The sequence below is a fragment of the Salmo salar genome, chromosome ssa02 (assembly GCF_905237065.1).
Source record: "Salmo salar chromosome ssa02, Ssal_v3.1, whole genome shotgun sequence".
NCBI classification, from domain to species: Eukaryota; Metazoa; Chordata; class Actinopteri; order Salmoniformes; family Salmonidae; genus Salmo; species Salmo salar.
The window spans coordinates 10,629,288-10,655,547 of record NC_059443.1 but is presented as its reverse complement, the minus strand read 5'-3'; the positions used below and the strand labels follow the sequence as shown (position 1 = coordinate 10,655,547).

General features: G+C 42.0%; 1 protein-coding gene across 1 annotated transcript in view; it reads right to left on the bottom strand.

The window, feature by feature from the left end:
• Positions 1-26,260, bottom strand: part of LOC106574139 (FH1/FH2 domain-containing protein 3) — a 214,502-nt gene that overhangs the window by 182,220 nt on the left and 6,022 nt on the right.

Below are 26,260 nucleotides of genomic sequence, written 5' to 3'. Positions count from 1 at the left end.
AAGAACAGCCAAAGGGGGCGGTGTTGCAATCTACTGCAGAGATAACCTGCAGAGTTCTGTCTTAATATCCAGGTCTGTACCAAACAATATGAACTTCTACTTTAAAAAAAAAGTCTCTCACCGTTGCCGCCTGCCATAGACCACCCTCTGACCCCAGCTGTGCTCTGGACACCATATGTGAACTGATTGCCCCCCCATCTATTTTCAGAGATCGTGCTGCTTGGTGACCTAAACTGGGACATGCTTAATAACACCACGGCCATCCTACAATCTAAGCTTGTTGCCCTCAATCTCACACAAATTATCAATGAACCTACCAGGTACAACCCCAAAGCCGTAAACATGGGCACCCTCATAGATATCATCCAAACCAACTTGCCCTCTGAATACACCTCTGCTGTTTTCAACCAAGATCTCAGCGATCAATGCCTCATTGCCTGTATCCGTAATGGGTCAGCGGTCAAACGACCTCCACTCATCACTGTCAAACGCTCCCTGAAACACTTCAGCGAGCAGGCCGTTCTAATCGACCTGCCCGGGTATCCTGGAGGGATATTGACCTCATCCCGTCAGTCGAGGATGCCTGGTTATTCTTTAAAAATGCCTTCCTCACCATCTTAAATAAGCATGCCCCATTCAAGAAATTTTGAATCAGGAAGAGATATAGCCCTTGGTTCTCTCCAGACCTGACTGCCCTTAACCAGCACAAAAACATCCTGTGGCGTTCTGCATTAGCATCGAACAGCCCCCGTGATATGCAACTTTTCAGGGAAGTTAGAAACCAATATACACAGGCAGTTAGAAAAGCCAAGGCTAGCATTTTCAAGCAGAAATTTGCTTCCTGCAACACAAACTCAAAAAAGTTCTGGGACACTGTAAAGTCCATGGAGAATAAGAGCACCTCCTCCCAGCTGCCCATTGCACTGAGGATAGGAAACTCTGTCACCACCGATAAATCCACTATAATTGAGAATTGCAATAAGCATTTTTCTACGGCTGGCCATGCTTTCCACCTGGCTACCCCTACCCCTACCCTGGTCAAAAGCACTGCACCCCCCACAGCAACTCGCCCAAGCCTTCCCCATTTCTCCTTCTCCCAAATCCAGTCAGCTGATGTTCTGAAAGAGCTGCAAAATCTGGACCCCTACAAATCAGCCGGGCTAGACAATCTGGACCCCTTCTTTCTAAAATTATCTGCTGAAATTGTTGCAAACCCCTATTAGTAGCCTGTTCAACCTCTCTTTCGTGTCGTCTGAGATTCCCAAAGATTGGAAAGCAGCTGCGGTCATCCCTCTCTTCAAAGGGGGGGACACTCTAGACCCAAACTGCTACAGACCTATATCTATCCTACCATGCCTTTCTAAGGTCTTCGAAAGCCAAGTTAATGCGGTCACTCTCCATCTCCACTCCTGACGTGGATAGGCGATACCCTAAGAAGGAGACGGACTGTTGAAAGAACAGGCATTTCTCAGCCTTGACATACAGGTCATGCTCCAACAGACGACCAAGAACTCTGCGCACCAGGGACACATGCTCGGCGCATGTAGAGGAGTAGATCAGAATGTCATCGATATACACCACTACACCCTGCCCGTGCAGGTCCCTGAAAATCTCGTCTACAAAAGATTGGAAGACTGATGGAGCATTCTTCAAACCGTACGGCATGACGAGGTACTCATAATGCCCTGAGGTGGTACTAAATGCTGTCTTTCACTCGTCTCCATCTCGGATACGCACCAGGTTGTACGCACTCCTGAGATCCAGTTTAGTGAAGAAGTGCGCCCCATGCATTAACTCAATCGCCGTGGCGATCAGAGGTAGCAGGTAACTGTACCCCACCGTAATTTTATTGAGACCTCGATAATCAATGCATGGGTGCAGACCTCCATCCTTCTTCTTCACAAAAAAGAAACTCGAGGAGACGGGTGAAATCGAGGGACGAATATACCCCTGACGCAGGGATTCGGAGACATATGTCTCCATAGCCACCGTCTCCTGGGAAGTGCAGCGTCTACCATGAGATTTATCGCACAATCCCCGTGTCGATGGGGTGGTAATTGAGTCGCCTTCTTTGTACAGAAGGCGAGAGCCAAATCAGCATATTCGGGGGAATGCGCACGGTGGCGACCTGGTCTGGACTTTCCACCGTAGTAGCACCAACGGAAACCCCTACACACCTACCTGAGCACTCTCGCGACCACCCCGTGAGAGCCCTCTGTGGCCAAGAAAAAGTGGGGTTATGACAAATTAACCAAGGCAGACCTAGCACCACGGGATACGCAGGAGTGTCCATAAGGAAAAGACACATTTTTTCCTTGTGACCCCCCATGCGTCACCATACTCAAAGGAGCTGTGGCCTCCCTGATTAATCCTGACCCTAATGGTCGACTATCTAAGGTGTGAATGGGAAAAGGCACATCCATGGGTACAATGGGGATCCCTAAACTATGAGCAAAAGCTTGATCAATGAAATTCCTAGCCGCGCCTGAATCTACTAGCGCCTTATGCTGGGAACGCGGGGAAAAATCTGGAAAAGTAACAGACCCAAATATAAGTGCAAGAGAGGGCTCTGAATGAGAATGGTGCCTACTCACCTGGGGTGGCGCCAGAGCGCCCTGCCTGTTACCTCGATTCCCAGAGGAACCTACCCGGCACCAACCAGCAGTGTGACCTCTGCGGCCACAGATGGTGCGCGAGCGGGAACCCCCTCCTGTCTCCCTGTGCACCCCCTCTCCCAGTTCCCTGGGCACCAGACCCCGATCTGGACGTCCGCGAGCAGCCAGCAGGTTGTCCAGCCGGATGGACAGATCCACCAGCTGGTCGAAGGTGAGGGTGGTGTCTCTGCAGGCCAGCTCCCGACGGACGTCCTCACGCAGACTACAACGGTAATGGTCAATCAGGGCCCTGTGATTCCATTCCGCACCGGCTGCAAGGGTCCTGAACTCCAGGTCAAAATCCTGGACGCTCCTCGTCTCCTGCCTCAGATGGTAGAGGCACTCACCCACCACTCTGCCCTCGGGTGGATGGTCAAAGACTGCCCGAAAACAGCGGGTGAACTCCTCATAATGGTTCAACGCCGCATCATCTCCTCCACACACGCGCTGGCCCACTCCAGGGCTCTCCCGATGAGGCACGAGACGAGGGCGAAACTCTTTTCACGGTCAGATGGAACTGGGTGGACCGTGGCCAGGAAAAAGGTCTAATTGTAGTAGGAAACCCCGGCAGGTGGCAGCACTTCCGTCGTACCCCTGAGGCATGGATAGACGGATGCCACCGAGTTCAGGTTGAGAAGGGGCGCTCAGGATAGACCCCGGTTGGGCTGGTGGAGGCGCGGGAAAAACTCCCTGTCTCTCCCAGTGGTCCATATTCTGGACAACGCGATCCATGGCGGCGCATAGATGGTGAAGCTTCTCCTCATTCTCCTGGACGCGCTCCTCCACCTCCATGTCCGGGGTACCCTCTCCTGCTGACTTCATATTTTGGTCTGAAATTCTGTCATCGTCGTGTGTGTAGGTGGCAAGGAAGTCAGCGCAGGAGAAACCAACTTGGTATAACTGGAGTTGTTTAATAAATAATAAACAAACACGAACTCCAAAACCAACATACATAAAAATAACATGGGTAAAAATACCCGTAGCTCACCAATACAAAAATACACGAAATCAATAACAAACAAAACAATCTCGGACAAGGATAATAACAGTAATAAACAGACTATCTGAATGTGAGGTTAACAGTAATAAACAGACTATCTGTATGTGAGGTTAACAGTAATAACAGTCTGTAAGTATGTGAAGTTAACAGTAATAACAGACTGTATGTATGTGAGGTTAACAGTAATAACAGACTATGTATGTGAGGTTAACAGTAATAACAGACTGTATGTATGTGAGGTTAACAGTAATAACAGACTGTATGTATGTGAGGTTAACAGTAATAACAGACTGTATGCATGTGAGGTTAACAGTAATAACAGACTGTCTGTATGTGAGGTTAACAGTAATAACAGACTGTCTGTATGTGAGGTTAACAGTAATAACAGACTGCATGTATGTGAAATTAACAGTAATAACAGACTGTCTGTATGTGAGGTTAACAGTAATAACAGTCTGTAAGTATGTGAGGTTAACTGTAATAACAGACTGTCTGTATGTGAGGTTAACTGTAATAACAGACTGTCTGTATGTGAGGTTAACAGTAATAACAGTCTGTAAGTATGTGAGGTTAACTGTAATAACAGACTGTCTGTATGTGAGGTTAACAGTAATAACAGTCTGTAAGTATGTGAGGTTAACTGTAATAACAGACTGTCTGTATGTGAGGTTAACAGTAATAACAGTCTGTAAGTATGTGAGGTTAACTGTAATAACAGACTGTCTGTATGTGAGGTTAACAGTAATAACAGTCTGTATGTATGTGAGGTTAACAGTAATAACAGACAGTATGTATGTGAGGTTAACAGTAATAACAGACTATGTATGTGAGGTTAACAGTAATAAAGCCATTACCCAGCTAATTATACACTACTACTGGGGGGTGGTTACTGGAGTAGCCGATCTTACTTTGCTACCTGACGGTTTTTACTTTTTCATTACCGTATATTTTTACTTTTTCCCTAACTCAACTTTTTTCATTCAACTTTTTCACCCCGGAGGTTTTATCTGGACATGGTTCGTCAGGACTTCAAACAGCCGAAGCTAAGTAACATTAACATGATGCCTTCTAATTGCAGTCGTTGTACTTATAATATACAGGAGAACGATCACCTTACGGCAAGGATAGCTGTGCTATAAGCCCAGCTTCAGACGCAATCGTTAGGCAAGGGCAATTTCAGTGTAGGAAAGGATGAAACAGCGTCTGTGCCACCAGTAAGTACAGATAGTAACGTTAGTATAAACCCCTTCGCAAGGTCCCCGCAGCCGGACAACTTTCTCATGGCTTCTGGAGGGAAACGCTGTAGGAATGCTCAACCGGTGTCGCTTATTCAGCCGACAGAAACTTTAAACCGGTTCTCCCCATTAAGCGAGTCAGAGTCGGAGGCCGAGACTTCTCTGGTCTCTACTCCTCCCGTTGTGGGGTCTGAGACGCCGACGGCTCCCACCATTAGCTCTGACAAATTGAAAACCCTAGTCATTGGCGACATCATTACCCGCAGTATTAGACTTAAAACTAATCGTCCAGCGATCATACACTGTTTACCAGGGGGCAGGGCTACCGACGTTAAGGCTAATCTAAAGACGGTGCTGGCTAAAGCTAAAACTGGCGAGTGTAGAGAGTATAGAGATATTGTTATCCACGTCGGCACCAACGATGTTAGGATGAAACAGTCAGAGGTCACCAAGCGCAACATAGCTTCAGCATGTAAATCAGCTAGAAAGTTGTGTTGGCATCGATTAATTGTCTCTGGCCCCCTCCCAGTTAGGGGGAGTGATGAGCTCTACAGCAGAGTCTCACAACTCAATCGCTGGTTGAAAACTGTGTTCTGCCCCTCCCAAAAGATAGAATTTGTAGATAATTGGCCCTCTTTCTGGGAATCACCCACAAACAGGACCAAGCCTGGCCTGTTGAGGAGTGACAGACTCCATCCTAGCTGGAGGGGTGCTCTCATCTTATCTACGAACATAGACAGGGCTCTAACTCCTCTAGCTCCACAATGAAATAGGGTGCAGGCCAGGCAGCAGGCTGTTAGCCAGCCTGCCAGCTTAGTGGAGTCTGCCACTAGCACAGTCAGAGTAGTCAGCTCAGCTTTCCCCATTGAGACCGTGTCTGTGCCTCGATCTAGGTTGGGCAAAATTAAAAATGGCGGTGTTCGCTTTAGCAATCTCACTAGTATAAAGACCTCCTCCATTCCTGCCATTATTGAAAGAGATTGTGATACCTCACATCTCAAAATTGGGTTACTTAATGTTAGATCCCTCACTTCCAAGGCAGTTATAGTCAATGAACTAATCACTGATCATCATCTTGATGTGATTGGCCTGACTGAAACATGGCTTAAGCCTGATGAATTTACTGTGTTAAATGAGGCCTCACCCCCTGGTTACACTAGTGACCATACCCACCGTGCATCCGGCAAAGGCGGAGGTGTTGCTAACATTTACGATAGCAAATTTCAATTTACAAAAAAAAACAATGACGTTTTCGTCTTTTGAGCTTCTAGTCATGAAATCTATGCAGCCTACTCACTCACTTTTTATAGCTACTGTTTACAGGCCTCCTGGGCCATATGCAGTGTTCCTCACTGAGTTCCCTGAATTCCTATCGGATCTTGTAGTCATAGCAGCTGTTAGGGCTAGGGGGCAGTATTGACACGGCTGGATAAAAAACATACCCGATTTAATCTGGTTACCACTCCTACACAGTAACTAGAATATGCATATACTTATTACATATGGATAGAAAACACCCTAAAGTTTCTAAAACTGTTTGAATGGTGTCTGTGAGTATAACAGAACTCAAATTCCTTTACAGGAAGTGGCCTGTCTGACCATTTCTTGAACTTCTTTTCCATCTCTATCTTTTACTAAGGATCTCTGCTCTAACGTGACACTTCCCACGTCTTCCATAGGCGCTCAGAGCCCGGGAAAAAACAGAATGTCGTCATTCCAGCCCCAGGCTGAAACACATTATCGCCTTTCTCAAGTGGCCGATCAAGGGACTCTGGGCTTATGCGCGTGACCCGACCGCCCCCGCCTTTGTGATTTTTTCCTCTGTTTGCCGAAAAGGAGATTCCCTGTCGGAATATTATCGCTTTTCTACGAGAAAAATGGCGTAAAAATTGATTTTAAACAGCGGTTGACATGCTTCGAAGTACGGTAATGGAATATTTAGAATTTTATTGTCACGAATTGCGCCATGCGCGCGACCCTTCTTTACCATTTCGGATAGTGTCTGGGACGCACGAACAAAACGCCGCTATTCGGATATAACGATGGATTATTTTGGACCAAACCAACATTTGTTATTGAAGTAGCAGTCCTGGGAGTGCATTCTGACGAAGACAACAAAAGGTAATCAAACTTTTATAATAGTAAATATGATTATGGTGAGTGCTAAACTTGCCGGGTGTCTAAATAGCTAGCCCGTGATGCCTGGGCTATGTACTTAGAATATTGCAAAATGTGCTTTCACCAAAAAGCTATTTTAAAATCGGACATATCGAGTGCATAGAGGAGGTCTGTATCTATAATTCTTAAAATAATTGTTATGCTTTTTGTGAACGTTTATCGTGAGTAATTTAGTAAAATGTTAGCGAATTCCCCGGAAGTTTGCGGGGGGTATGCTAGTTCTGAACGTCACATGCTAATGTAAAAAGCTGGTTTTTGATATAAATATGAACTTGATTGAACAAAACATGCATGTATTGTATAACATAATGTCCTAGGGTTGTCATCTGATGAAGATCATCAAAGGTGAGTGCTGCATTTAGCTGTCTTCTGGGTTTTGGTGACATTATATGCTGGCTTGAAAAATGGGTGTCTGATTATTTCTGGCTTGGTACTCTGCTGACATAATCTAATGTTTTGCTTTCGTTGTAAAGCCTTTTTGAAATCGGACAGTGTGGTTAGATTAACGAGAGTCTTGTCTTTAAATAGCTGTAAAATAGTCATATGTTTGAGAAATTGAAGTAATAGGATTTTGAAGGTTTTGAAAATCGCGCCACAGGCTTAAAGTGGCTGTTACGTAGGTGGGACGAATTCGTCCCGCCTAGCCCAGAGAGGATAATATTCACATTTTTGGTGACTTTAACATTCACATGGAAAAGTCCACAGACCCACTCCAAAAGGCTTTCGGAGCCATCATCGACTCAGTGGGTTTTGTCCAACATGTCTCTGGACCTACTCACTGCCACAGTCATACTCTGGACCTAGTTTTGTCCCATGGAATAAATGTTGTGGATCTTAATGTTTTTCCTCATAATCCTGGATTATCGGACCACCATTTTATTGCGTTTGCAATTGCAACAAATAATCTGCTCAGACCCCAACCAAGGAGCATTAAAAGTCGTGCTATAAATTCTCAGACAACCCAAAGATTCCTTGATGCCCTTCCAGACTCCCTCTGCCTACCCAAGGACGTCAGAGGACAAAAATCAGTTAACCAGGAACTCAATTTAACCTTGAGCAATAACCTAGATGCAGTTGCACCCCTAAAAATGAAAAACATCTGTCATAAGAAACTAGCTCCCTGGTATACAGAAAATACACGAGCTCTGAAGCAAGCTTCCAGAAAATTGGAACGGAAATGGCCCCACACCAAACTGGAAGTCTTCCGACTAGCTTGGAAAGACAGTACCGTGCAGTATCGAAGAGCCCTCACTGCTGCTCGATCATCCTATTTGTCCAACTTAATTGAGGAAAATAAGAACAATCCGAAATGTATTTTTGATACTGTCGCAAAAGCTAACTAAAAAGCAGCATTCGCAAATGGAGGATGGCTTTCACTTCAGCAGTAATACATTTATGAACTTCTTTGAGGAAAAGATCATGATCATTAGAAAGCAAATTACGGACTCCTCTTTAAATCTGGGTATTCCTCCAAAGCTCCATTGTCCTGAGTCTACACAACTCTGCCAGGACCTAGGATCAAGGGAGATACTAAAGTGTTTTAGTACTATATCTCTTGACACAATGATGAAAATAATCATGGCCTCCAAACCCTCAAGCTGCATACTGGACCCTATTCCAACTAAACTACTGAAAGAGCTGCTTCCTGTGCTTGGCCCTCCTATGTTGAACATAATAAACGGCTTTCTATCCACCGGATGTGTACCAAGCTCACTAAAAGTGGCAGTAATAAAGCCTCTCTTGAAAAAGCCGAATCTTGACCCAGAAATTTGAAAAAAACTATCGGCCTATATCGAATCTTCCATTCCTCTCAACAATTTTAGAAAAAGCTGTTGCACAGCAACTCACTGCCTTCCTGAAGACAAACAATGTATACGAAACGCTTCAGTCTGGCTTTAGACCCCATCATAGCACTGAGACTGCACTTGTGAAGGTGGTAAATGACCTTTTAATGACGTCAGACCGAGGCACTGCATCTGTCCTCGTGCTCCTAGATCTTAGTGCCGCTTTTGATACCATCGATCACCACATTCTTTTGGAGAGATTGGAAACCCAAATTGGTCTACATGGACAAGTTCTGGCCTGGTTTAGATCTTATCTGTCGGAAAGATATCAGTTTGTCTCTGTGAATGGTTTTGTCCTCTGACAAATCAATTGTAAATTTCGGTGTTCCTCAAGGTTCCGTTTTAGGACCACTATTGTTTTCACTATATATTTTACCTCTTGGGGATGTCATTCGAAAACATAATGTTAAATTTCACTGCTATGCGGACGACACACAGCTGTACATTTCAATGAAACATGGTGAAGCCCCAAAATTGCCCTCGCTAGAAGCCTGTGTTTCAGACATAAAGAAGTGGATGGCTGCAAACTTTCTACTTTTAAACTCGGACAAAACAGAGTTGCTTGTTCTAGGTCCCAAGAAACAAAGAGATCTTCTGTTGAATCTGACAATTAATCTGGATGGTTGTACAGTCGTCTCAAATAAAACTGTGAAGGACCTCGGCGTTACTCTGGACCCTGATCTCTCTTTTGAAGAACATATCAAGACTGTTTCAAGGACAGCTTTTTTCCATCTACGTAACATTGCAAAAATCAGAAACTTTCTGTCCAAAAATTACGCAGAAAAATGAATCCATGCTTTTGTTACTTCTAGGCTGGACTACTGTAATGCTCTACTTTCCGGCTACGCGGATAAAGCACTAAACAAACTTCAGTTAGTGCTAAATACGGCTGCTAGAATCCTGACTAGAACCAAAAAATTTGATCATATTACTCCAGTGCTAGCCTCCCTACACTGGCTTCCTGTTAAGGCAAGGTCTGATTTCAAGGTTTTACTGCTAACCTACAAAGCATTACATGGGCTTGCTACTACCTATCTTTCCGATTTGGTCCTGCCGTACATACCAACACGTACGCTACGGTCACAAGACGCAGGCCTCCTAATTGTCCCTAGAATTTCTAAGCAAACGGCTGGAGGTAGGGCTTTCTCCTATAGAGCTCCATTTTTATGGAATGGTCTGCCTACCAATGTGAGAGACGCAGACTCAGTCTCAACCTTTAAGTCTTTACTGAAGACTTATCTCTTCAGTAGGTCCTATGATTAAGTATAGTCTGGCCCGGGAGTGTGAAGGTGAACGGAAAGGCTGGAGCAACGAACCGCCCTTGCTGTCTCTGCCTTGCCGGTTCCCCTCTACCACTGGGATTCTCTGCCTCTAACCCTATTACAGGGGCTGAGTCACTGGCTTACTGGTGTTCTTTCATGCCGTCCATGGGAGGGGTGCGTCACTTGAGTGGGTTGAGTCACTGACGTGGTCTTCCTGTCTGGGTTGGCGCCCCCCCCTTGGGTTGTGCCATGGCGGAGATCGTTGTGGGCTATACTCGGCCTTGTCTTAGGACGGTAAGTTGGTGGTTGGAGACATCCCTCTAGTGGTGTGGGGGCTGTGCTTTGGCAAAGTGGGTGGGGTTATATCCTGCCTGTTTGGCCCTGTCCGGGGGTATCATCGGATGGGGCCACAGTGTCTTCTGATCCCTCCTGTCTCAGCCTCCAGTATTTATGCTGCAGTAGTTTATGTGTCGGGGGCTAGGGTCAGTCTGTTACATCTGGAGTATTTCTCTTGTCTTATCCGGTGTCCTGTGTGAATTTAAATATGCTCTCTCTAATTCTCTCTTTCTCTCTTTCTGTCTTTCTCTCGGAGGACCTGAGCCCCTAGGACCATGCCTCAGGACTACCTGGCATGATGACTCCTTGCTGTCCCCAGTCCACCTGGCCGTGCTGCTGCTCCAGTTTCAACTGTTCTGCCTGCGGCTATGGAACCCTGACCTGTTCACCGGACGTGCTTGTTGCACCCTCGACAACTACTATGATTATTATTATTTGACCATGCTGGTCATTTATGAACATTTTAACATCTTGACCATGTTCTGTTATAATATCCACCCTGCACAGCCAGAAGAGGACTGGCCACCCCTCATAGCCTGGTTCCTCTCTAGGTTTCTTCCTAGGTTTTTGGCCTTTCTAGGGAGTTTTTCCTAGGGAGTTTTTCCTAGCCACCGTGCTTCTTTCACATGCATTGCTTGCTGTTTGGGGTTTTAGGCTGGGTTTCTGTACAGCACTTTGAGATATCAGCTGATGTACGAAGGGCTATATAAATACATTTGATTTGATTTTGATTTGATAACAGACTGTCTGTATGTGAGGTTAACAGTAATAACAGACTGTATGTATGTGAGGTTAACAGTAATAAACAGACTGTGTGCATGTGAGGTTAACAGTAATAACAGACTGTATGTATGTGAGGTTAACAGTAATAACAGACTATGTATGTGAGGTTAACAGTAATAACAGACTGTAAGTATGTGAGGTTAACAGTAATAACAGACTGTCTGTATGTGAGGTTAACAGTAATAACAGTCTGTAAGTATGTAAGGTTGAGGATACCCTAGGATAGGGGCGCCACAGCGCATTTTGAAAAAATTTGTTCCCATTTTCAACGGCCTACTAATCAAACTCAGAAGCTAGGACATGCATATACTTATTATATATGGATAGAAAACACCCTAAAGTTTCTAAAACTGTTTGAATGGTGTCTGTGAGTATAACAGAACTCCTATGGCAGTCAAAACCCCGAGACCGATTGAAACAGGAAGTGGAATTCAGAATTGTGGACTCGACTTCTCATCTTTCCCTATAAATCACACCGTTAACAATGGTTCAGTGAGCACTTCCTATTGCTTCCACTAGATGTCGCCAGTCTTTTCACAGTGGTTTGAGCCTTATACAGACGAAACTCAGTGAATGACACGCATTGGAAATTGGTCACAGGGGATGGGCCATCACCATTATGACGCCGGCGGCCATGTCTACCCCCACCTTTGTAAACGGTTTGAAACACAATGAAATCATCCCCCTCGAATCTTATTGGCTCTCTTGGTGTTACAGGCCCTGAAGATTAATGTTTTACAACGTTTGACATGTTTGAACAAACCTACAGGCGAAACTTCAGGCTGCGCACCTCGGAGAATTTGGAGAGAGCCCTAGGACGCGCTACCAACAGCAGGCTAATGGAACGTGAAGGAAGGACTTTTTCGACCGAAAATACATCTGTTGTGGACCTGGGATTCCAGGAAGTGCTTTCTGATGAAGACAACTAAAGGTAGGCGATTATTGACAATATTATACAAGATGAGATGTGACATGCGATTGTTCCAAGATGGCGCCGAGCTCGGTTTATTAGCTCATTTTCTGTGTATCGCATCTCCTTTTATCGCAAAGTGTGATTACCCAGTAAAGTTAATTTAAAATCTGGTATGACAGGTGTTCTCAAGAGATATTCATCTATAAATGTTAGATTGACAATATAAATAAAAAAATCGTTTTCGAATAGTAATAAATGGAATTATGCGCTGTTTCCGGGGACGCATTTGAGGGGAAAATAGTCAGTCAACGTTACGCGCCCGATGTAAAATGCTGTTTTTATATATAAATATGACCTTTATTGAACAAAAGAATGCATGCATTGTATAACATGATGTCCTAGGTGTGTCATCTGAGGAAGTTTGTAAAAGGTTAGTGCTGCATTTAGCTGTTTTTGGTTATTTGTGATGCAAGTGGTTGGTCGGAAAATGGCTATGTTGCTGCTTTTTACGATGGACTCATCTAACATAATCTAATGATTTGCTTTTCCTGTAAAACCTTTTTGAAATCGGACGACGTGGGTCGATTCAGGAGAGGTGTATCTATAAAAAAAAAAATATATATATATATATATATTTTTTTTTAATTATGATTTTTTTTTATGCTAATTGGCGATATGATTTTTCGCTGGATTTTGACGCTGAAGAGGTTTAACAGTAATAACAGTCTGTATGTATGTGAGGTTAACCGTAAAAACAGACTGTCTGTATGTGAGGTTAACAGTAATAACAGACTAAGTATGTGAGGTTAACAGTAATAACAGACTGTCTGTATGTGAGGTTAACAGTAATAACAGTCTGTAAGTATGTGAGGTTAACAGTAATAACAGTCTGTATGTATGTGAAGTTAACAGTAATAACAGTCTGTAAGTATGTGAGGTTAACAGTAATAATAGTCTGTATGTATGTGAGGTTAACAGTAATAAGTCTGTAAGTATGTGAGGTTAACAGTAATAACAGACTGTCTGTATGTGAGGTTAACAGTAATAACAGTCTGTATGTATGTGAGGTTAACAGTAATAACAGTCTGTATGTATGTAAGGTTAACAGTAATAACAGTCTGTAAGTATGTGAGGTTAACAGTAATAAAATACTGTATGTATGTGAGGTTAACAGTAATAACAGTCTGTAAGTATGTGAGGTTAACAGTAATAACAGACTGTCTGTATGTGAGGTTAACAGTAATAACAGTCTGTAAGTATGTAAGGTTAACAGTAATAACAGTCTGTATGTATGTGAGGTTAACAGTAATAACAGACTGTCTGAATGTGAGGTTAACAGTAATAACAGACTGTCTGTATGTGAGGTTAACAGTAATAACAGACTGTAAGTATGTGAGGTTAACAGTAATAAAATACTGTATGTATGTGAGGTTAACAGTAATAACAGTCTGTAAGTATGTGAGGTTAACTGTAATAACAGACTGTCTGTATGTGAGGTTAACAGTAATAACAGTCTGTATGTATGTGCGGTTAACAGTAATAACAGACTATGGATGTGAGGTTAACAGTAATAACAGACTGTCTGTATGTGAGGTTAACAGTAATAACAGACTGTATGTATGTGAGGTTAACAGTAATAAACAGACTGTGGGAAGTCAGGTTAACAGTAATAACAGACTGTATGTATGTGAGGTTAACAGTAATAACAGACTATGTATGTGAGGTTAACAGTAATAACAGACTATGTATGTGAGGTTAACAGTAATAACAGACTGTAAGTATGTGAGGTTAACAGTAATAACAGTCTGTCTGTATGTGAGGTTAACAGTAATAACAGTCTGTAAGTATGTAAGGTTAACAGTACTAACAGTCTATATGTATGTGAGGTTAACAGTAATAACAGACTGTCTGTATGTGAGGTTAACAGTAATAACAGACTGTCTGTATGTGAGGTTAACAGTAATAACAGACTGTAAGTATGTGAGGTTAACAGTAATAACAGACTGTCTGTATGTGAGGTTAACAGTAATAACAGTCTGTAAGTGTGTGAGGTTAACAGTAATAACAGTCTGTATGTATGTGAAGTTAACAGTAATAACAGTCTGTAAGTATGTGAGGTTAACAGTAATAATAGTCTGTATGTATGTGAGGTTAACAGTAATAACAGACTGTCTGTATGTGAGGTTAACAGTAATAACAGACTGTCTGTATGTGAGGTTAACAGTAATAAAATGCTGTATGTATGTGACGTTAACAGTAATAACAGTCTGTAAGTATGTGAGGTTAACAGTAATAACAGTCTGTAAGTATGTGAGGTTAACAGTAATAACAGACTGTCTGTATGTGAGGTTAACAGTAATAACAGTCTGTAAGTATGTGAGGTTAACAGTAATAACAGTCTGTAAGTATGTGAGGTTAACAGTAATAAAATGCTGTATGTATGTGAGGTTAACAGTAATAACAGTCTGTAAGTATGTAAGGTTAACAGTAATAAACAGACTGTCTGTATGTGAGGTTAACAGTAATAACAGTCTGTATGTATGTGAGGTTAACAGTAATAACAGTCTGTATGTATGTAAGGTTAACAGTAATAACAGTCTGTAAGTATGTGAGGTTAACAGTAATAAAATACTGTATGTATGTGAGGTTAACAGTAATAACAGTCTGTAAGTATGTGAGGTTAACTGTAATAACAGACTGTCTGTATGTGAGGTTAACAGTAATAACAGTCTGTAAGTATGTAAGGTTAACAGTAATAACAGTCTGTATGTATGTGAGGTTAACAGTAATAACAGACTGTCTGTATGTGAGGTTAACAGTAATAACAGACTGTCTGTATGTGAGGTTAACAGTAATAACAGACTGTAAGTATGTGAGGTTAACAGTAATAAAATACTGTATGTATGTGAGGTTAACAGTAATAACAGTCTGTAAGTATGTGAGGTTAACTGTAATAACAGACTGTCTGTATGTGAGGTTAACAGTAATAACAGTCTGTATGTATGTGCGGTTAACAGTAATAACAGACTATGGATGTGAGGTTAACAGTAATAACAGACTGTCTGTATGTGAGGTTAACAGTAATAACAGACTGTATGTATGTGAGGTTAACAGTAATAAACAGACTGTGGGAAGTCAGGTTAACAGTAATAACAGACTGTATGTATGTGAGGTTAACAGTAATAACAGACTATGTATGTGAGGTTAACAGTAATAACAGACGGTAAGTATGTGAGGTTAACAGTAATAACAGTCTGTCTGTATGTGAGGTTAACAGTAATAACAGTCTGTAAGTATGTAAGGTTAACAGTACTAACAGTCTATATGTATGTGAGGTTAACAGTAATAACAGACTGTCTGTATGTGAGGTTAACAGTAATAACAGACTGTCTGTATGTGAGGTTAACAGTAATAACAGACTGTAAGTATGTGAGGTTAACAGTAATAACAGACTGTCTGTATGTGAGGTTAACAGTAATAACAGTCTGTAAGTGTGTGAGGTTAACAGTAATAACAGTCTGTATGTATGTGAAGTTAACAGTAATAAAAGTCTGTAAGTATGTGAGGTTAACAGTAATAATAGTCTGTATGTATGTGAGGTTAACAGTAATAACAGACTGTCTGTATGTGAGGTTAACAGTAATAACAGACTGTCTGTATGTGAGGTTAACAGTAATAAAATGCTGTATGTATGTGACGTTAACAGTAATAACAGTCTGTAAGTATGTGAGGTTAACAGTAATAACAGTCTGTAAGTATGTGAGGTTAACAGTAATAACAGACTGTCTGTATGTGAGGTTAACAGTAATAACAGTCTGTAAGTATGTGAGGTTAACAGTAATAACAGTCTGTAAGTATGTGAGGTTAACAGTAATAAAATGCTGTATGTATGTGAGGTTAACAGTAATAACAGTCTGTAAGTATGTAAGGTTAACAGTAATAAACAGACTGTCTGTATGTGAGGTTAACAGTAATAACAGTCTGTATGTATGTGAGGTTAACAGTAATAACAGTCTGTATGTATGTAAGGTTAACAGTAATAACAGTCTGTAAGTATGTGAGGTTAACAGTAATAAAATACTGTATGTATGTGAGGTTAACAGTAATAACAGTCTGTAAGTATGTGAGGTTAACTGTAATAACAGACTGTCTGTATGTGAGGTTAACAGTAATAACAGTCTGTAAGTATGTAAGGTTAACAGTAATAACAGTCTGTATGTATGTGAGGTTAACAGTAATAACAGACTGTCTGTATGTGAGGTTAACAGTAATAACAGACTGTCTGTATGTGAGGTTAACAGTAATAACAGACTGTAAGTATGTGAGGTTAACAGTAATCAAATACTGTAGGTATGTGAGGTTAACAGTAATAACAGTCTGTAAGTATGTGAGGTTAACTGTAATAACAGACTGTCTGTATGTGAGGTTAACAGTAATAACAGTCTGTAAGTATGTAAGGTTAACAGTAATAACAGTCTGTATGTATGTGAGGTTAACAGTAATAACAGACTGTCTGTATGTGAGGTTAACAGTAATAACAGACTGTCTGTATGTGAGGTTAACAGTAATAACAGACTGTAAGTATGTGAGGTTAACAGTAATAAAATACTGTATGTATGTGAGGTTAACAGTAATAACAGTCTGTAAGTATGTGAGGTTAACTGTAATAACAGACTGTCTGTATGTGAGGTTAACAGTAATAACAGTCTGTATGTATGTGCGGTTAACAGTAATAACAGACTATGGATGTGAGGTTAACAGTAATAACAGACTGTCTGTATGTGAGGTTAACAGTAATAACAGACTGTATGTATGTGAGGTTAACAGTAATAAACAGACTGTGGGAAGTCAGGTTAACAGTAATAACAGACTGTATGTATGTGAGGTTAACAGTAATAACAGACTATGTATGTGAGGTTAACAGTAATAACAGACGGTAAGTATGTGAGGTTAACAGTAATAACAGTCTGTCTGTATGTGAGGTTAACAGTAATAACAGTCTGTAAGTATGTAAGGTTAACAGTACTAACAGTCTATATGTATGTGAGGTTAACAGTAATAACAGACTGTCTGTATGTGAGGTTAACAGTAATAACAGACTGTCTGTATGTGAGGTTAACAGTAATAACAGACTGTAAGTATGTGAGGTTAACAGTAATAACAGACTGTCTGTATGTGAGGTTAACAGTAATAACAGTCTGTAAGTGTGTGAGGTTAACAGTAATAACAGTCTGTATGTATGTGAAGTTAACAGTAATAAAAGTCTGTAAGTATGTGAGGTTAACAGTAATAATAGTCTGTATGTATGTGAGGTTAACAGTAATAACAGACTGTCTGTATGTGAGGTTAACAGTAATAACATACTGTCTGTATGTGAGGTTAACAGTAATAAAATGCTGTATGTATGTGACGTTAACAGTAATAACAGTCTGTAAGTATGTGAGGTTAACAGTAATAACAGTCTGTAAGTATGTGAGGTTAACAGTAATAACAGACTGTCTGTATGTGAGGTTAACAGTAATAACAGTCTGTAAGTATGTGAGGTTAACAGTAATAACAGTCTGTAAGTATGTGAGGTTAACAGTAATAAAATGCTGTATGTATGTGAGGTTAACAGTAATAACAGTCTGTAAGTATGTAAGGTTAACAGTAATAAACAGACTGTCTGTATGTGAGGTTAACAGTAATAACAGTCTGTATGTATGTGAGGTTAACAGTAATAACAGTCTGTATGTATGTAAGGTTAACAGTAATAACAGTCTGTAAGTATGTGAGGTTAACAGTAATAAAATACTGTATGTATGTGAGGTTAACAGTAATAACAGTCTGTAAGTATGTGAGGTTAACTGTAATAACAGACTGTCTGTATGTGAGGTTAACAGTAATAACAGTCTGTAAGTATGTAAGGTTAACAGTAATAACAGTCTGTATGTATGTGAGGTTAACAGTAATAACAGACTGTCTGTATGTGAGGTTAACAGTAATAACAGACTGTCTGTATGTGAGGTTAACAGTAATAACAGACTGTAAGTATGTGAGGTTAACAGTAATAAAATACTGTAGGTATGTGAGGTTAACAGTAATAACAGTCTGTAAGTATGTGAGGTTAACTGTAATAACAGACGGTCTGTATGTGAGGTTAACAGTAATAACAGTCTGTATGTATGTGCGGTTAACAGTAATAACAGACTATGGATGTGAGGTTAACAGTAATAACAGACTGTCTGTATGTGAGGTTAACAGTAATAACAGACTGTATGTATGTGAGGTTAACAGTAATAAACAGACTGTGGGAAGTCAGGTTAACAGTAATAACAGACTGTATGTATGTGAGGTTAACAGTAATAACAGACTATGTATGTGAGGTTAACAGTAATAACAGACTGTAAGTATGTGAGGTTAACAGTAATAACAGTCTGTCTGTATGTGAGGTTAACAGTAATAACAGTCTGTAAGTATGTAAGGTTAACAGTACTAACAGTCTATATGTATGTGAGGTTAACAGTAATAACAGACTGTCTGTATGTGAGATTAACAGTAATAACAGACTGTCTGTATGTGAGGTTAACAGTAATAACAGTCTGTAAGTATGTGAGGTTAACAGTAATAACAGTCTGTAAGTATGTGAGGTTAACAGTAATAAAATGCTGTATGTATGTGAGGTTAACAGTAATAACAGTCTGTAAGTATGTAAGGTTAACAGTAATAAACAGACTGTCTGTATGTGAGGTTAACAGTAATAACAGTCTGTATGTATGTGAGGTTAACAGTAATAACAGTCTGTATGTATGTAAGGTTAACAGTAATAACAGTCTGTAAGTATGTGAGGTTAACAGTAATAAAATACTGTATGTATGTGAGGTTAACAGTAATAACAGTCTGTAAGTATGTGAGGTTAACTGTAATAACAGACTGTCTGTATGTGAGGTTAACAGTAATAACAGTCTGTAAGTATGTAAGGTTAACAGTAATAACAGTCTGTATGTATGTGAGGTTAACAGTAATAACAGACTGTCTGTATGTGAGGTTAACAGTAATAACAGACTGTCTGTATGTGAGGTTAACAGTAATAACAGACTGTAAGTATGTGAGGTTAACAGTAATAAAATACTGTAGGTATGTGAGGTTAACAGTAATAACAGTCTGTAAGTATGTGAGGTTAACTGTAATAACAGACTGTCTGTATGTGAGGTTAACAGTAATAACAGTCTGTAAGTATGTAAGGTTAACAGTAATAACAGTCTGTATGTATGTGAGGTTAACAGTAATAACAGACTGTCTGTATGTGAGGTTAACAGTAATAACAGACTGTCTGTATGTGAGGTTAACAGTAATAACAGACTGTAAGTATGTGAGGTTAACAGTAATAAAATACTGTATGTATGTGAGGTTAACAGTAATAACAGTCTGTAAGTATGTGAGGTTAACTGTAATAACAGACTGTCTGTATGTGAGGTTAACAGTAATAACAGTCTGTATGTATGTGCGGTTAACAGTAATAACAGACTATGGATGTGAGGTTAACAGTAATAACAGACTGTCTGTATGTGAGGTTAACAGTAATAACAGACTGTATGTATGTGAGGTTAACAGTAATAAACAGACTGTGGGAAGTCAGGTTAACAGTAATAACAGACTGTATGTATGTGAGGTTAACAGTAATAACAGACTATGTATGTGAGGTTAACAGTAATAACAGACGGTAAGTATGTGAGGTTAACAGTAATAACAGTCTGTCTGTATGTGAGGTTAACAGTAATAACAGTCTGTAAGTATGTAAGGTTAACAGTACTAACAGTCTATATGTATGTGAGGTTAACAGTAATAACAGACTGTCTGTATGTGAGGTTAACAGTAATAACAGACTGTCTGTATGTGAGGTTAACAGTAATAACAGACTGTAAGTATGTGAGGTTAACAGTAATAACAGACTGTCTGTATGTGAGGTTAACAGTAATAACAGTCTGTAAGTGTGTGAGGTTAACAGTAATAACAGTCTGTATGTATGTGAAGTTAACAGTAATAAAAGTCTGTAAGTATGTGAGGTTAACAGTAATAATAGTCTGTATGTATGTGAGGTTAACAGTAATAACAGACTGTCTGTATGTGAGGTTAACAGTAATAACAGACTGTCTGTATGTGAGGTTAACAGTAATAAAATGCTGTATGTATGTGACGTTAACAGTAATAACAGTCTGTAAGTATGTGAGGTTAACAGTAATAACAGTCTGTAAGTATGTGAGGTTAACAGTAATAACAGACTGTCTGTATGTGAGGTTAACAGTAATAACAGTCTGTAAGTATGTGAGGTTAACAGTAATAACAGTCTGTAAGTATGTGAGGTTAACAGTAATAAAATGCTGTATGTATGTGAGGTTAACAGTAATAACAGTCTGTAAGTATGTAAGGTTAACAGTAATAAACAGACTGTCTGTATGTGAGGTTAACAGTAATAACAGTCTGTATGTATGTGAGGTTAACAGTAATAACAGTCTGTATGTATGTAAGGTTAACAGTAATAACAGTCTGTAAGTATGTGAGGTTAACAGTAATAAAATACTGTATGTATGTGAGGTTAACAGTAATAACAGTCTGTAAGTATGTGAGGTTAACTGTAATAACAGACTGTCTGTATGTGAGGTTAACAGTAATAACAGTCTGTAAGTATGTAAGGTTAACAGTAATAACAGTCTGTATGTATGTGAGGTTAACAGTAATAACAGACTGTCTGTATGTGAGGTTAACAGTAATAACAGACTGTCTGTATGTGAGGTTAACAGTAATAACAGACTGTAAGTATGTGAGGTTAACAGTAATAAAATACTGTAGGTATGTGAGGTTAACAGTAATAACAGTCTGTAAGTATGTGAGGTTAACTGTAATAACAGACGGTCTGTATGTGAGGTTAACAGTAATAACAGTCTGTATGTATGTGCGGTTAACAGTAATAACAGACTATGGATGTGAGGTTAACAGTAATAACAGACTGTCTGTATGTGAGGTTAACAGTAATAACAGACTGTATGTATGTGAGGTTAACAGTAATAAACAGACTGTGGGAAGTCAGGTTAACAGTAATAACAGACTGTATGTATGTGAGGTTAACAGTAATAACAGACTATGTATGTGAGGTTAACAGTAATAACAGACTGTAAGTATGTGAGGTTAACAGTAATAACAGTCTGTCTGTATGTGAGGTTAACAGTAATAACAGTCTGTAAGTATGTAAGGTTAACAGTACTAACAGTCTATATGTATGTGAGGTTAACAGTAATAACAGACTGTCTGTATGTGAGATTAACAGTAATAACAGACTGTCTGTATGTGAGGTTAACAGTAATAACAGACTGTAAGTATGTGAGGTTAACAGTAATAACAGACTGTCTGTATGTGAGGTTAACAGTAATAACAGTCTGTAAGTGTGTGAGGTTAACAGTAATAACAGTCTGTATGTATGTGAAGTTAACAGTAATAACAGTCTGTAAGTATGTGAGGTTAACAGTAATAATAGTCTGTATGTATGTGAGGTTAACAGTAATAACAGACTGTCTGTATGTGAGGTTAACAGTAATAACAGACTGTCTGTATGTGAGGTTAACAGTAATAAAATGCTGTATGTATGTGACATTAACAGTAATAACAGTCTGTAAGTATGTGAGGTTAACAGTAATAACAGTCTGTAAGTATTTGAGGTTAACAGTAATAACAGACTGTCTGTATGTGAGGTTAACAGTAATAACAGTCTGTAAGTATGTGAGGTTAACAGTAATAACAGTCTGTAAGTATGTGAGGTTAACAGTAATAAAATGCTGTATGTATGTGAGGTTAACAGTAATAACAGTCTGTAAGTATGTGAGGTTAACAGTAATAAACAGACTGTATGTGAGGTTAACAGTAATAACAGTCTGTAAGTATGTGAGGTTAACAGGGACCCACTCTGAGCTCTCCCAGGCCCAGAAGAATCACCATGTGGCGCTTGTTTGGACGTTTTAGGGCCCAAAAGCCCCAGACTGCTCGACTCCCTGATTACAACGAATCATGGTGTCAGAATTGGATGGGTAAAGAGTATGTTAATAAACCATTAGCTCATTGGCTGAACACTTTGCTTCTCCCTCTGGCCACAGGCTTTGTTGCACAGGTTTTCCCTGGCGTGGCGAGCCATATGTTTGTGCGTGCTAATGACTATGATTAAGGAACCTGGATTAGGTCTTGTCAAAAACTCAGTGGTTTACGACACACACACGCACAAGCTCACAGAGACACAGAGAGAGAGAGAGAGAGAGACAGAGAGAGAGAGAGAGAGAGAGAGAGAGAGAGAGAGAGAGAGAGAGAGAGAGAGAGAGAGAGAGAGAGAGAGAGACAGAGAGAGAGAGAGAGAGAGAGAGAGAGAGAGAGAGAGACAAGGCCTCCCAGTCACAGCTCTGAAAATTAGCCATCTAATGTTTTTCTCTAGCTGTACAGAAACCATGAGCAAAGTTGTGTACATTACTACTCTCCCAAATGTTCCTGAAATGTAACACCAAAGAGCTGTCAATGACAGACATTAGATCCAGTGCTTGACCAAGCCTTGAGGCCATCAGTCTTGTACGAGGTATAAACAGGGATGTACTAACTATAGAAACAGCTCAGGTGTGTTCAACACTTGGACTGATTTAGAACCCATTCCACAATCTGGGATTTACAATGGATGCACCAATTCTTTAAAGAGGGAGGTTAAACCCCATCAGCCCCATCACAGTGAGCCCTTCCTCACAGAGACGTACTGGCTATCTAGGATCAGATCCCCCTGAGGGAACAGAGGCCTGCTTCTCCCATGGTGCAGTAACTCAGAGGGAACAGAGGCCTGCTTCTCCCATGGTGCAGTAATTTAGAGAGAACATAGGCCTGCTTCTCCCATGGTGCAGTAATTTAGAGAGAAAAGGGGCCTGCTTCTCCCATGGTGCAGTAATTTAGAGGGAACAGAGGCCTGCTTCTCCCATGGTGCAGTAATTTAGAGGGAACAGGGGCCTGCTTCTCCCATGGTGCAGTAATTTAGAGGGAACAGAGGCCTGCTTCTCCCATGGTGCAGTAATTTAGAGAAAACAGGGGCCTGCTTCTCCCATGGTGCAGTAATTTAGAGGGAACAGGGGCCTGCTTCTCCCATGGTGCAGTAACTCAGAGAGAACAGGGGCCTGCTTCTCCCATGGTGCAGTAATTTAGAGGGAACAGGGGCCTGCTTCTCCCATGGTGCAGTAATTTAGAGGGAACAGAGGCCTGCTTCTCCCATGGTGCAGTAATTTAGAGGGAACAGAGGCCTGCTTCTCCCATGGTGCAGTAATTTAGAGGGAACAGGGGCCTGCTTCTCCCATGGTGCAGTAATTTAGAGGGAACAGAGGCCTGCTTCTCCCATGGTGCAGTAATTTAGAGAGAACAGAGGCCTGCTTCTCCCATGGTGCAGTAATTTAGAGGGAACAGAGGCCTGCTTCTCCCATGGTGCAGTAACTCAGAGGGAACAGAGGCCTGCTTCTCCCATGGTGCAGTAACTCAGAGGAAACAGAGGCCTGCTTCTCCCATGGTGCAGTAACTCAGAGGGAACAGAGGCCTGCTTCTCCCATGGTGCAGTAACTCAGAGAGAACAGAGGCCTGCTTCTCCCATGGTGCAGTAACTCAGAGGGAACAGAGGCCTGCTTCTCCCATGGTGCAGTAAATTAGATGGAACAGAGGCCTGCTTCTCCCATGGTGCAGTAACTCAGAGGGAACAGGGGCCTGCTTCTCCCATGGTGCAGTAATTTAGAGAAAACAGGGACCTGCTTCTCCCATGGTGCAGTAACTCAGAGGGAACAGGGGCCTGCTTCTCCCATGGTGCAGTAACTCAGAGGGAACAGGGGCCTGCTTCTCCCATGGTGCAGTAACTCAGAGGGAACAGGGGCCTGCTTCTCCCATGGTGCAGTAACTTAGAGGGAACAGAGGCCTGCTTCTCCCATGGTGCAGTAACTCAGAGGGAACAGAGGCCTGCTTCTCCCATGGTGCAGTAACTCAGAGGGAACAGAGGCCTGCTTCTCCCATGGTGCAGTAATTTAGAGAGAACAGAGGCCTGCTTCTCCCATGGTGCAGTAATTTAGAGGGAACAGAGGCCTGCTTCTCCCATGGTGCAGTAATTTAGAGAGAACAGAGGCCTGCTTCTCCCATGGTGCAGTAATTTAGAGGGAACAGGGGCCTGCTTCTCCCATGGTGCAGTAACTCAGAGGGAACAGGGGCCTGCTTCTCCCATGGTGCAGTAACTCAGAGGGAACAGGGGCCTGCTTCTCCCATGGTGCAGTAACTCAGAGGGAACAGGGGCCTGCTTCTCCCATGGTGCAGTAACTCAGAGGGAACAGGGGCCTGCTTCTCCCATGGTGCAGTAACTCAGAGGGAACAGAGGCCTGCTTCTCCCATGGTGCAGTAACTCAGAGGGAACAGGGACCTGCTTCTCCCATGGTGCAGTAACTCAGAGGGAACAGAGGCCTGCTTCTCCCATGGTGCAGTAACTCAGAGGGAACAGGGGCCTGCTTCTCCCATGGTGCAGTAACTCAGAGGGAACAGAGGCCTGCTTCTCCCATGGTGCAGTAATTTAGAGAGAACAGAGGCCTGCTTCTCCCATGGTGCAGTAATTTAGAGGGAACAGAGGCCTGCTTCTCCCATGGTGCAGTAATTTAGAGAGAACAGAGGCCTGCTTCTCCCATGGTGCAGTAATTTAGAGGGAACAGGGGCCTGCTTCTCCCATGGTGCAGTAACTCAGAGGGAACAGGGGCCTGCTTCTCCCATGGTGCAGTAACTCAGAGGGAACAGGGGCCTGCTTCTCCCATGGTGCAGTAACTCAGAGGGAACAGGGGCCTGCTTCTCCCATGGTGCAGTAACTCAGAGGGAACAGGGGCCTGCTTCTCCCATGGTGCAGTAACTCAGAGGGAACAGGGGCCTGCTTCTCCCATGGTGCAGTAACTCAGAGGGAACAGAACAGGAGATGCCGTGTTGTTTCATGACATACAAACTGTCACTAGAAGAAAAATATATATTTTAGTCTGACAATATCAATAAACCAACCGGCACAATACAGGCAAAGCACTGCCAGGATGAATCCATTCCATACGGACAGTTAGAGCTCAGAATAGAGGACAGAGAAGAGACTGGAGTGAACTAATCCTACTTGGGCCAAGTCATGTTTTTCCCTCAAACCTAATAAGATTGGCATTAGCCCACATCTTTCCATGAAATCCCTGTTCTCCTTCTCCTTGCTCTTCCTCTGCTCTGTGCCTGTGTCCCAAATGGCACCCTATTCCCTATAGGGCTCTGGTCAAAAGTAGTGCACTATGCAGGGTGTCAATTGGAATGCAACCTGTGTGTACAGTGCAGAGGGTTTATCTGATCCTGGGGAGGGGGGCAGTCAGTCAGTCACAGCAGACAGATTAACCGCCCAGTTCTGGCCTTCTCTAAGTGGATGATGACTCTCCTACTACTCACTAAGTTGACAGCCACCTGTTGCCCCTCGCAGCAGAACAGAGTCCCTCACAGCAGAGCAGAGTCCCTCACAGCAGAGCAGAGTCCCTCACAGCAGAACAGATTCCCTCACAGCAGAGCAGATTCCCTCACAGCAGAGCAGAGTCCCTCACAGCAGAATAGAGTCCCTCACAGCAGAATAGAGTCCCTCACAGCAGAACAGAGTCCCTCACAGCAGAGCAGAGTCCCTCACAGCAGAATAGAGTCCCTCACAGCAGAACAGAGTCCCTCACAGCAGAGCAGAGTCCCTCACAGCAGAATAGAGTCCCTCACAGCAGAACAGAGTCCCTCACAGCAGAACAGAGTCCCTCACAGCAGAGCAGAGTCCCTCACAGCAGAGCAGAGTCCCTCACAGCAGAGCAGAGTCCCTCACAGCAGAGCAGAGTCCCTCACAGCAGAGCAGAGTCCCTCACAGCAGAGCAGAGTCCCTCACAGCAGAGCAGAGTCCCTCACAGCAGAACAGAGTCCCTCACAGCAGAGCAGAGCAGAGCCCCTCACAGCAGAACAGAGTACCTCACAGCAGAGCAGAGTCCCTCACAGCAG